At 44.7% G+C, this 12,617-nt stretch overlaps 1 protein-coding gene across 9 annotated transcripts in view; it reads left to right on the forward strand.

The window, feature by feature from the left end:
* Positions 1-3,621: 3,621 nt before the first annotated feature.
* BANP (BTG3 associated nuclear protein) overlaps positions 3,622-12,617 on the forward strand; it is a 141,048-nt gene continuing 132,052 nt past the window's right edge. For 8 of the 9 annotated variants that reach the window (XR_011650594.1, XM_071219751.1, XM_045191842.2 and 5 more), the window contains exon 1: positions 3,622-3,739. The gene's annotated coding sequence lies outside the window, so the exon portion shown is untranslated. Of the gene's footprint in view, positions 3,740-7,418; positions 7,583-12,617 lie in introns of all 9 variants that reach the window. The other variant, XM_045191845.3, reaches the window with a different exon arrangement.

A 12,617-nucleotide genomic window follows, 5' to 3' on the forward strand; every position in this document is an offset into this window, starting at 1 on the left:
GTTGGGTCTCAAGCTGCTTCAGGGTCCACAGACAGAACCCATTTCAGCGGGCCTGTTACTTGGGGCATGGCAGGCCTGATTCTTGCTGGGTCCCTTGGCAGATGATGCTGGTGGCAGGATGGAGGTCAAATGGAGCTGTAGCCAAGTCCACAGGGGGATAGTCTGTTTCTGGATCTGTAGTTGAGACCAAGGTGAATGGGTCTGTCACTTGGGGGCAGCTGACTCAAAATGACCCTCCTTGGTTTTGGGCTCCACCTAGGTTTCAACTGTCTACTACCTGAACCCCAAAGGTCCCACAAAGCCACTTCTGTCCATGGCTGCCAAATTATTGTTGCTAAGGGAGGATATGATGGGGAACCTCCTATTCTGCCATGCTGCTGACATCACTTCTTGGTCCTCAAGTCTCTTTTCTTAAATTTTTTAAAAAATATTCACCCAAGGATATATTTATTGATTTTAGAGAGAGGTGAAGGGAGAGTGAGAGACAGAGATATTAAAGTGGGAGAGAAACATCAACTGGTTGCCTCCTATCTGTGCCCTGACTGCGGATCGAACACAACCTGCAACCTAGGTATGTGCCTGAGAGGGAATCAAACCTGTGTCAAAGTAGACAAAGGTGTCTTGGGGTGGGGGAGAAATTACAGAAGAGGCCCCCATGGCTGGAGCAATAACAAAGAAGCATTGTTCTTGGCAGTCTCCAGAACCATGGTGGTCAGTGGCGCCCAGGGTTCCCTATCTCAGTGCTTCCAACCATCCAATTTTGCATGAATGTAGGCCCATTTGGCATCCCAGCTGCCTCCTCTCCCTTACCCTGCCCTATATTTGTCATTCCTATTGATTTCACCCCTTGGAATCTCTTGATTCTGTCCACTTTGCTGCATCCAAATCTAGGCTCACTCTAGTGCAGATCTCCCTCATCTCTTGCCTGGAACCCTGCCACAGCTTCCTCCAGTGCTCTCCCAAAACTCAGGACCCCTCCTCCCTACCCCTAATTTATTTTCCAACACTCCAGCCAGAGTGACTTTTGAAAACACAAATGTGATCATATTCACCCTTGCCCCAAACCTTGTAAAGGCTTCCCATTATATTTAGGATCAAGACAAAACTTGTCTCTTGGCCAATAGGGACCTACCTGCACAGCCCGTATCCTAACTACCTTTACTGCCACATCTCACAGTCTTTTTCCTCAAGGTTCTAGCCCTGCGATGGCTGTGTGACCTGGGGTGTGTTAATCTCTCTGAACTTTATGTTCTTCACAAAGAAGAGGGATTAAAATAAGACGTGTGGCTCAAGGCATGGTAACTTAACACGTGGCTATACGTAATTTCCTAAGTCAGATCCTCTGCTAAACCCTTTACAAACTCTGCTTCATTGATTCCTCCCCAGATCCTCTTGAGCTGTGAGCATGAAGCCTTAGCCACTCACCATAGAAGAGCTTGAATACAAAGCCCAGATCAGGCCTGCTCCTATAAACAGGTGTGCTCAGTTTTCCAGGGAATTTTTTTGGCAACCAAGGGCTTCATGAATAAGCCACGTTTCTCTACCCTAGTGACATCTCCAGGAATAGAACCATTCTGAAGGATTCCAGGTTGTGCTAAGGTAGGCATTACCTGGTTTGGAAGAAGGTGTCTTTGAGATCTTTGCAAATGCCCAGCGCATGTACATCTAAGTAGTCCCCGATTTCTGGTGCCATTCAGGCCAGAATGCACCTCCCACTCTTCCTATAAAGTCCCCACCAACATGACTTCAGCCTAATTAGCTTCAGGAACTTCCACTGGATTCTTATATGAACTGATTGGCAAGGAGAAGGGTCCTCTGTGGTCATAGAGTGACCCTTCATTGGTAGACAGCTGTCTTTGCCAATTTCGAGCTATTTAATATTTTTTAACCAGCTACATGTGAATATTAACACCTTCCTCTAGTTTAGCTTCCTGGGCAGAAAAATGAAAAAAAAAACAAAACCCAAACAAACTGAAACATTGAAACCAAAAAAAAGAAGTCAATAACTCCAACACGGCACAATTATAATTTTGACTGATTTAATTTCTGACCATGACAGTCATCAGTGGCTTGGAGCCACTGATCAGTGTGCAAGGCCTGGACAGGAAGGAGCAGGCAAACCTACACCTGGGAGAGAGCTACAGGTGAGGATTTTGTGATACTTTGAAATAATATGAAAAACATCATTCTACATTTATTTGCTTTCCTGTCAAATGCAGCGTGTTAAGAATTCTTCCATAGTTGAGTGTGGCTGCGATTGAGGCAGAGAGGTAGAAGGCACGGCTAGAACTTGCCCCCCCCTCCCCCCATCTCAGGATGTGTGTGGTTAGTGTTTGGAATCCTCCCACCCTCCGTGAGAGTGCACTCAGGTGTTTGGGATTCCAAATCCTGCTTTTGTCTCTTTCCAGCCATGTGAACTTGCTGAGCAATTTTTCCAATCTCCATGGGCTTCTCATTTCTACGTAAGATTTATCTCACTTCCGTATCAGTAGCTTTTCCAGAGGACCTTCTGTGGTTCTTCTTTGGAATTTCTTTAACGCACTTTTCCTGCAAAGGAATCCAGTGACCAGCCTCAGCGGAAACCCTGAGTGATAATTCTGGAAGAGACTTACTCAACAAGGTTGCCCAAGGTTACACAGCTGTTTGCTGCCCTAAATCAGGTTTTTCTTATTGGCAAATGGGAAATGAGCAGGAAACTCATGTAAAGCATTTTCTTTTCCAAATGAAAATAGTTCCATTGTCTTGCATTTGGATGATCAAAGGAATTCTTGCTCAATGTAAACAACTCAAAAATACAGGCGATTATAAAGAAGAAAAAAGAAAAGCAATGATGATTCCAGCACACATGAAAAGCAATGACGATGCCAGTGAACAGGAATAACGTTCCTGGGAATTGTCCATAACTTGGAATTTTTTTTTCTACGAGTATCCACAAACGCGCAGTTATACTATATAAATATATTGTATCCACATTCATGCTATATTTATATTCATATAGTTTATATTTACATTGGCACATATTATATGGTATATAACATATTAATTACATGTAAAAATATACCACATGTAATAAATAGATTTATACCACGCACGTGCCCTCAAGACTGTAGTTATGATACTGGGAACCTTTGAGCAACACCTATCTCGGGGGGGAACCCCGTCAGGGCGGAAACGTTTGCACGCTCCGGCAGCACAGAGCCCGAGCACATGAACTACAAGTCCCACCAACCAACTGCGCGGACTCGGCGACCAGAGTATGAAGAGACTACCAGTACCGGCAGGCATAGCGCAGACGCCGGGACTACGAGTCCTAGAATGCACCGCTCGCGACTCGCGCAGGGACCTCCGGGATATGTAGTCGTTGGGGGACTAATTCCTATTCATTCAATCTCAAAAAATACAGCCCGCCGAGGCGACTTCTCACCGGCTACCGAGAAACCCTGGCGCACCCTGGCTAAGTAAGAACTCTTCGGGGGTCCAAACCGTGGTGCGGGAGCAGGACGCGTGCGCATGCTCGGCTGTCAACGGCGCGGGCGACAGCGCGCGCTAGAGGCCTAGGGCTGTAGGCCCCGCCCCAGCTCTCGGAGCACTGTCCGGGGAACTTGCGTAGACTGTGCAGGGCGGAGGGCCGCGGGAAGCGACTCGTAGCGCCTGCGCAGATCGACCGCTTCTCTCGCGAGGACGGGCGCCATTATCGCAGCTCCCCGACAAACACCACGAGAATTCCGCAGCCCACACGGTAATTGCAGCTCCCGCAGCCGGTCGCGTCTCCACCTCCCCCTTCCCGCGGGGCGAGAGCGAGAGCGAGATCTCCCCTCTTCCCTCCTCCCTTCGCCCTCCTCCGGCCGCGGCTCCCGCGCCCGTCATCCCTACTTGGGACTCCCTGCCTGGCCCGCCAACGGCCCGCTGCCTCCGTCCGGTTGCCCCTTTAGCGCCTCCGATCCCCGCCGCCCTGCCCCCCTTTATCTGCGGGCACTTTCTCCCCTCGCCGTTCCTCTTAGCCTTGTCAGCCCCTCCGGACGCCCCAATGGCGTAGGCGTCCCCGGGCACCGCCGCCCCCCTTAGTCCTGCCGGCACCACCTTAACCCCCGCTGCTCCTTTAAGCCCCTCCTGGTGCACCCTCAACTCTGTCAGCACCCCTGGTTCTGCGGCCCCCCAGTCCTTGCGTTCTTCCCTGGGCGCACAGCGCTGTACCCCCAGCGTTCGGATACTGGGGCGGCCGGGGCAAAGGGCCGAGCGCAGGCTTGTTTTCTTCCCAGAGGAGGCTCTTGCTTTCTTGTCATTAATTTTCTTTTGCACTTGCAATCTCTCTCCCTCCCCTCCGCCCCCGTGCGGTGCGCCGCGTAGGACGGTCCGGGTGACAGGTCCGGTCCCCGGGACCCTGCCAGCTGCTTTTAAACTTGGGGAGCAGCCCTGCAAGACTTGCTCCCAGACGTCCCGAAGGCCGCCCTGCAGACTGACGGCTTGCAGCTGCAGGAGGGGGCGGGCTGGGTCTCACTTCTTTGGGAAATGGGAAACTGAAAACGCACCCAAAGGACCCTGCGGTGTGGTAGTTCCTGTCAGTCCGACTTCCGACTCGGCTGGCATCCTGAGTTACCAATGTGAGATGGAGCCCCTAGAGTCAGGAACACAAACAGCATCCTTTTAATTTGCTTATGGTTTCACAAAGGGAAATAGGAGCGTAAGGTGCCGGTTGAGGAATAGACAACTTCAGACTTCAGAGAGGATCGGATCCCGTTATCCAGACCTTGATGAGTGAGGATTTCAGGGTTCCCTCCCCCCATACTTTCTGCTGTTTCTGTGGTTTAATCCTTTAGGAACGTAATCCATGGCTGGAAAAGACGTACATTCCACCTCTACTGTGTGAGCGAATTGGATACCTTGCCTTAATAGAGGACTGATTTGTTTCTGATGAGACGGTAGGGATTGCTTTGATATTGGAGAAGTAAATGTTCCACAAAGAACTGTCAACAAGAGTAACTTCGAGGGATAGAGGGCTTGCCTGCCCGGACCAGGGAGGGCACAGTTTAGAGCCTGGCGGTGAAACAGGTGATTGCTCTCTATTTGCAGTTACCTGTTCTTCCCCAGTGCCTTTGAATGTACTCCAAAGCCTGATTGGGTTGGTAAAACTAGCACTAAACCAAACCAATTGATGAGAGGAGACAGCCCTTTCTAAGGGTAGAGTTGTAACTGGAAGTTTGGGAAACAGAAAAATAACTTGGAATAGTTGAGTGGTTCTCAACGGCGCTGTTCCCCCTGCTTTCCGAGACTGGGGGAGGGAGAGGGCCAGTCAAAGGGCCAGCGCAGGCTTGTTTTCTTCCCAAGTGAGGGAGACGCTACATCAGGAAGTAGATGATTGGATCCCTTAACGTCCAGCTTTTAGGGCAACCCTGGGTACCAATACCCAGTGGTAAAACAACACTGGAACTGCCTATACACAATTCTATATATTCAGCTCAGTTTCCCCTTGGTTTTGCAATTAATATGTTCTTGTCATGTGTTCTGCCATCACTGGCTTTACTTTTTAAAACAGCAGCTGCCATTTATGGGTCCTACGTTGTGTCTGGGACTGCTGTTCATGTACAGTGCGTCTCACCACAGTGACCCAGTGAGACAGAGGTTGTCCTGTGTTGTGGACGAGGCAACCAAGGCTCACCGAGGTTTAGTGAGTTGCCTAAGACACACACAGCCAAGGTTTGAATGTCCTTAAAAAATTAAACATGCATATATTTAATATTTTAAAGTAATGCACACGATGAAATGTCGTGAAAAACTTACAATGAGAAGCAGTCGTCCTCATCCCACCTTTTAGTCCCTCTTTTCAGAGATTTTTATATCTTTTTGTTGTTTCTTCAAGAAGTTTTTCATAACTCTAGACAATTAGTAATTGTACACACTTTTGACTTTGTTACAATAATACGGTTTAGCTCTTCCCATCATATCCCACTTTCCCTATCCCCTGAATTCACTAGTTCATTGAACTCAAATTGTTTATAACTGTGCAAATATTGCTTACTTCCCAGCCAAATAGTGCATTTCCTTTCTAATACAGCTGTTTGTTTTTTCTATTGTTTGTAAAGGCCTTTCTTTTTGTTTGCGTTGTCTGCTTCCATCAACTTCTTACATTGTTTTAAGTTTTCAAGGGTAAGTGTCAAATCTCTCCATCCTGACCTCTCTAGCCCTCTGTCCTCTTTTTCTGATCTGGACAGATTACTCCATGCCAGCACAGGTATCATCCTGATGTTTTCCTTTGTTTTACACTCGGGGTTGTTCAGGACTCCATGTTTTCATCTTGGCTTTCTTCATTTCAGTGAGAGCCTTTAGCCAAGTCGCCATGGGTAACTTTTTAGGATCCTCTTTGGTTCTAGGGCATTTCCAGAGTGCCAAAGGATGTGCTCTTTGATCCTGGGGGCTTGTCCTTCTGCTCTGAGAAAGTCTCTAGTATCATTTATTTGAGAAATTCTTTTACTCTTCTACTCTTCTTTTCCAAGTTTCTATTAATTTGATGATGGATATCTTGACCCTCTGAATCTCTTGTCTTTATCTTCTTCCTGTGTCATTTTATTCTTATTTCTGGGAGAAGGCTTCAGTTTTTATTCAACTCTATTTTAAATTTACTGCCATTATTGAAATTTTAATTTCCAAGAATATATCTACATTTGTTCTGTCCTTTTTCGTAGTAGCTTTTTATTTTTATGTATTATTTCCTTGATACTCAGGGTACTAATAAGGATTTTTTTTCAGTTCTTTTTTTGTTCTCTGATTTCTTGTTTCATCTAGTATCACTGTTGTCCTTTTAAAAATACTGGCTTTTTGCTTTGGATGGCAAGTACTCCTTAATTACTGGTAATTGTTGTCTAAAGCAAGAGGAAGCTGATAAATGAGTCTGAGGGCTGGCTTCGAAAATGTGTATGTTTCCCTGTGGGTGGTTGGGAACTTGTTACTATGCTTGGAGCTGGAAAGCCAGATTGGCAGGTCTTCTCTGGGCCTTTCTGCCTAAGGAAGACCCCTTCAATTAGGGGCTGCACCACTTGGTCTAGGAGTCCCCTCGTATATAGCTCTTGTGTGCCAGGACTGTCTTCTGTGTGCAGGCGCAGCCCTCGATCTCTGCTGAGGGTCCTGCCTTTTGGGTCTTGGCATGCTGCAGGCTTAGAGCCCTCCTCCACTGTCCCCACTCTTGAGTGCTTCACATTGCTGTTTCCTTTGCCCTCAGTAGATTTTCTTAGCCTGCTAGAAATTTGCAAAATCTCATCTGCCGTCTTATTTTCTTTCTTATGGGTTTATTACACACTTAAAAATCATTTTAATGGGATGAGCAGAGATCCCATGTGTACTGGCCAGTCCCTCACTATGAGCAGGAATTCCAGAACCTGTGCTGCCATCACTGTGCTCCCCTCTCCTGCCTCTGAGTGGCCTAGGTGATGACACCCACCACCAGTGGGACCTGGGGCCAGTTATGATCCCCATGGCTGCTTCCATATTGCAAGCATGGGCGGATGGTGTACATTCCTTGTGGAGGTTCTCCTGGCTCTGCAGCGTTGGAGGGGGTGCCAAGGCCCCAACTGGGGAAGGCCAACCATAGGTGGGTCTTGTAGCAAAGATTGTGATTTCAGATTCTTCAGTTGGCTTCTCATTGTATCATTGTACTAAAAGAACATTTCCGTGTGCCAGAATTTAAGGAATGCCTCTAGTTAAGGAGTGATTACTGCACTTGAAGTGTAATCTTGATGCATTTTAGTTGATTGTCCTTTGAAAATTGTGCACTGGGAAATGCATCAGCTATGTTCGCCAAGGCCTTGTCTAGCGAAGCGGTCCGTGGGCCAGCAGCGTCGCCATCACTGAGCATTTTAGAGAATTGCAGACTCAGGCCCTGTCCAGACGTATGGATTCAGAATCTGCAGCTTTTGTACACTTAATTTTGAAGTAGTTTTAGACTTACAAAATAGTTGCAAAAATGGTTTAGAGAGCTTCTCTACTCCCTTCACCTACTTTCCCTAATGCTGACATCTTACGTAATCTAATATCCTTATGAAAACCAGAAAATTAATATCTGCACAGCATATTAACTAAATCGGCACACTATATTAACTAAATAGACCTTATTGAACTTCATCAGTTTTCTGCTAATATCCTTTTTCTGTTTCAGGATCTACTCCAGGATCCCACTGTTCATTTATTTGTCGTGTCTCCTTAAGTCTTCTCCAATCTGTGATGTTTACATAGCCCCAAAGTATCTCCCCCAATATATCTGTAAACTGCAAACAGAAAAATAGTAACTTCACAGTGAAGAGCCTGCAGAGACACCCTAACATCACCAGTAATAAGACAATGATACGTGACCTGGTATGCACTGAGGTGGAAATACATACCCTCAGTCTAGTCATGAGAAAACTCAAATTGAGGGTCATTCACCAAAATAATGACTAGAGCTTTTCCAGGTTTTTCGGGTTTTTTGTTTAACAGAAATTTATTTTCTCATAGTTTCTGGGGACTAGAAATCTGATGTCAGCAGGTTTGGTTCCTTCTGAGGCCTGCCTCATTGGTATGCAGCATAGTGAGCACTGAATATATGCCAGGCACTGTCCTAAGTGCTCTGCATATGCAAATTTATTTATTTATTAGCAACTTTGTGGGGTAGGCGCTGTTACGTGATAGGTGAAGACACAGGCACAGGAAGTTGAAGTGACTTGCAGGCAATGGAGCTACTCTTCAAAGCAGGCAATATGGCTTCAGGATTGTATGCTTATCCATTGCAGGGTACAAGCTCTCCCCTGCTTAGTGCTTACTGCTTTTGCCTGAGTTAAGCATTTTACAGACATGATGTCATGTGATCTGCACAGAAGCAGATTGCTGCTATTTTACAAATTTGGAAACTGAGACTCATCTCTCTTTTGGAAAGCAGACAGCTTATACGCATACACTTTATTGACATGCACAAAATAATAGCAAACAAAGTTACTCCCACAATCAAAATGTGGAGAATCAAAGAAATGATGTGAATATATTCTCCAAATCTGTTTAAGTTAGCATTCACTTAATGAATTTTCTGAGGTTTTAAGTAACGTAAAACGATAAGCTGTATGGTGGAGAAGTGATTTGTATCATACTGGTTTTCCCCAGATTACAGAAAAATGACTCATACGGGCTAATAGTACTCCCAGTTTTGTGAACTGATCTTTCTCTTCTAAAACAGAAGCAATATTGTGACAAATTCAATAAAAGGCTTTTAAAAAAATTTTGTTTTATTTTGTTAGGAAAAGGCAGTCCCAGGGATATTTGAGAAAGCTAATTTTCTTGCTGAGAATATCCCCCAAATTCTTGGGTCATCACCTAGTTGGTGTAATTGTTAGTATCAGCTGAGGTAAATTAAAACCTTAAAAGGCTGTCAGAAAATGTGTAAAGGCAAATAGGTATGCTTTCCACGCTTCTTTCTCTTCCATTGAGGTTTAAAGTTGATTATGAATACTACTTCCAGAAATAAACTTCAGGTTTTGATATAATTGAAAAAAAATTATACTTAATAAACTTTCTCTGATTTCTTGTGGTGTTCCCCCTTACCAAATAGGAGTCTGGGGATCTTTTTCTGATCTGTTGTTTTTTAAGTGCATATGCTTTTTTTCCAGATTGATTTTCAGGATAAAGCAAATAGTTCTTTTTCTTAAAAACTTACACTTTTCCCAAATATTTTCTTTTATTATCGTAAAGCAGCACATCAACATAAAATAAAATTCTGAAAAAAAAAATCCTCTAATCTTACCACATTAATGTTGTATATTTGAAAATACTTTTCCAGTTTTTTTATCTTCAAAAGACACTTTTATAACATAACTTGACTGCATACATACATAACTTTCAGTGACTTTCACTTAAAAATATGACATTGTTGTTTTCCCTGTTTCTGTAGTTCTCATGATAACCTGTAACGGATGTAAAACATTTCTTTGAGTGGATGGATCATTACTTGCTTAGCTCTTCTTTTCTTGTTGGTCATTTAGGTCATTTCTAGTTATTCTCTAGATGGAGTGTGGCAGTGAATAGAAGTGTCCAGTCTTGAAAGACAGACTCAGAATTTACATTTAAAAAGATTGACAGGTGTTGTATATTCACTTTGATGCTGAACAAATACTTCCTGTGCTAGATGGTGGCTAAGGAGATAAGAGATAACGAACTGCAAACCTTGTTTTGTGGGCTTGTAAATAAGTGCGTTAGGCACAGGTTCTAGATCATTTTGCATTAATGGTTTATTGATAACACCTATTATAGCTTATTAGCCTTAATTTTTCCTTATGATCTTCAGCTACACCACAGGTGGCAAACACAAGGCCTGTGGGCCGAATCTGGCCCTCCACCTTGTCTTATCCGGCCCGGCACCTTGTTTTTACCCAGCGGCAGCGCCGAGCTCCTTGACCCTAGTTAAGGAGTAGTTACATTTATACGGTCCTAAAATTACATTTGGCCCTTTGAAGGCTTCCTCAAGGCTGATGTGGCCCCCTGGTGAAAATGAGTTTAACACCCCTGATCTATACTGTATGCATCCTGAAAACATTAGCTGTACAATTAAATATGTTACATGACAGAGCAAAACTGACTTTAAAATGCCCATGTAACTTAACCAGTTTAACTACTTAAATCTGAAAACAATAAACACTTTCTCATTTTGAAGAAAAGACTTCTGGGGGGAACATCCATATTAAGGGTCTCAATGACAGTGTCTCAGGTAAAAGCTTTCAAAGTCCTCCCTATACCAGAGGTAAATAAAGATTGTTCCTGTGTTCTATGACTTCATGTACATGGTGGTAATAAAAACAAATCATAATGAATTGCTTGTCAGAAGTGCTCTGATCATTCTGAAATGTTCAGTTTCGGGGGATGTGAGGAATTTTAGCGACTTTGAGAGCAAATGTTGAGTGGGGTCATATGGTTGCAATTTGCTCTTAAGCAGCTATCCTTGTTTTCTTGTTCGTGGACAGTACCTGGAGCTCATTCAGCACATCACAGAAGAGGAGAATCTTAGCAGTCATCTCTGCCTTCTCAAATAGTTGTTTTTTTTAATTATATTTTTTCCATTACTATTCATCCCCCCAAGCAAATAGTTTAAAGAACACTTAACTCGTGGGTTTCCCACTTTTGTCTTGTGCAGGTTGTGAAACTACTTAAAAATGAGAGCTGCTACTCATCTCGTTTTATGCCCTCTTCCTTGCCTTTGGCTCTCTGTCCACTGTCCACGGCTGAGCTCTTGGAAGACAGGATGTTGGTCCTTAGTCGTAGAAGGCAAGGAGCAGGAGGAGTGCCCTTGACCTCTACTTATTCCCCCAGTGCACTTGGTGAGGTTGGGCATCTATAGCATAGTTCCCCAAAGTCTCTAAGAAGAAGTAGAGCTTGATGTCAGCACCCAGAGCCTCCCATTGCTTGAATTAAAATATGATGGAACCATTAAAATATGATAGTCTTGAATTAAAATATGAGGGAACCATTAACTTCTTAGGCCACAAGCAGATAGTTTGCCCAAAATCACATGAATTGGTTTCTATTTTCAATTTGCTGCATCTTTCACACTTACCGATTTGATTAAGTGTTTTGGACCATCTACCTCCGTGGTAGGGTGACAGTAAGGTTCTCCTTGTCCCCTTAAGGAGCCTCACATTGGTTGAGGGGGATGGTGATGGTGTGAGTGACTGGGTGCCTCAGACAGATAAGCCACAAGGTTGGATTGCTTACAAGGCACAATCATGGAAGAATAAAATCTGCCAGAAAAGGCCATAGAGGGTGAAGAGATGAGAACAAGTTTTTTAGTTAAGTCCCTGAAAAAGTTGGTAAGTGGAATCGAATGTGTGGAAATTGACTACCATGACTTTGTCCTAAGTTATTTTGTATTAGCACTTTAAATAGTTAGCATGAATAATGCATTGAAAGTGAAAGTGGGGCAGAAGGGCCCAGGTAGGAGTGGAGGCCTTGCTGTTCCCTCCAGAGTGCGGTCAGGAGGCCTGGGCCTGCATTGAGCCCTTTGTGACTGGGCAAGGGCCCTGCCCTGGCAAACCTTTTAGTAATAAAGATTTACATTGTGTGCTCCAAAGGTGCTGCTTGTGGTCTCTCGTGATTTTTCCTTTGTCCTCAGGGTGGAAAGCCATCAAAGCAGAGGTTAACCTTTCTGAACCAGAAGTGGGTGTGGATACACTGGCAGTGAAAACGTGGTATGTGTGCTGCTGGTACTTTCTTGTTTGAGTGAACTAATGTCCCCTGAATGTGGCCGGGGCGCAGGCATCTCAGTCTTACTAGATGGAGCAGGGGAGGACTCAGGCTGTAGTTCCTCCTGTCACCACGCAGTGCAGCCCTGCAATTCAGTTGGTAGGTGGGTGGCCAGGTTGGGACCTGCTGCCAAGCCTTCCTCCTGGGAACTCTTTGGTCAGTGGAAGCCAGGGATGGGCCTCTGGAGCAAAGTGCTATGTTAGGCTTCGTCTTATGCCAGAACACTTGTTTGAAGATGCCAAGTAATTCACACTCCCCTTGGTTTAGGCTGGCTGACAAAGAAGGCTGGATGTCCTGTTAACCATTTAAAAGTTGCAGCTGTCAGAGGCAAATACAGCTTTCAATTAATTGGCCTTCTGGTCTTGAAATTA

Source organism: Desmodus rotundus, chromosome 12, assembly GCF_022682495.2.
Source record: "Desmodus rotundus isolate HL8 chromosome 12, HLdesRot8A.1, whole genome shotgun sequence".
NCBI classification, from domain to species: Eukaryota; Metazoa; Chordata; class Mammalia; order Chiroptera; family Phyllostomidae; genus Desmodus; species Desmodus rotundus.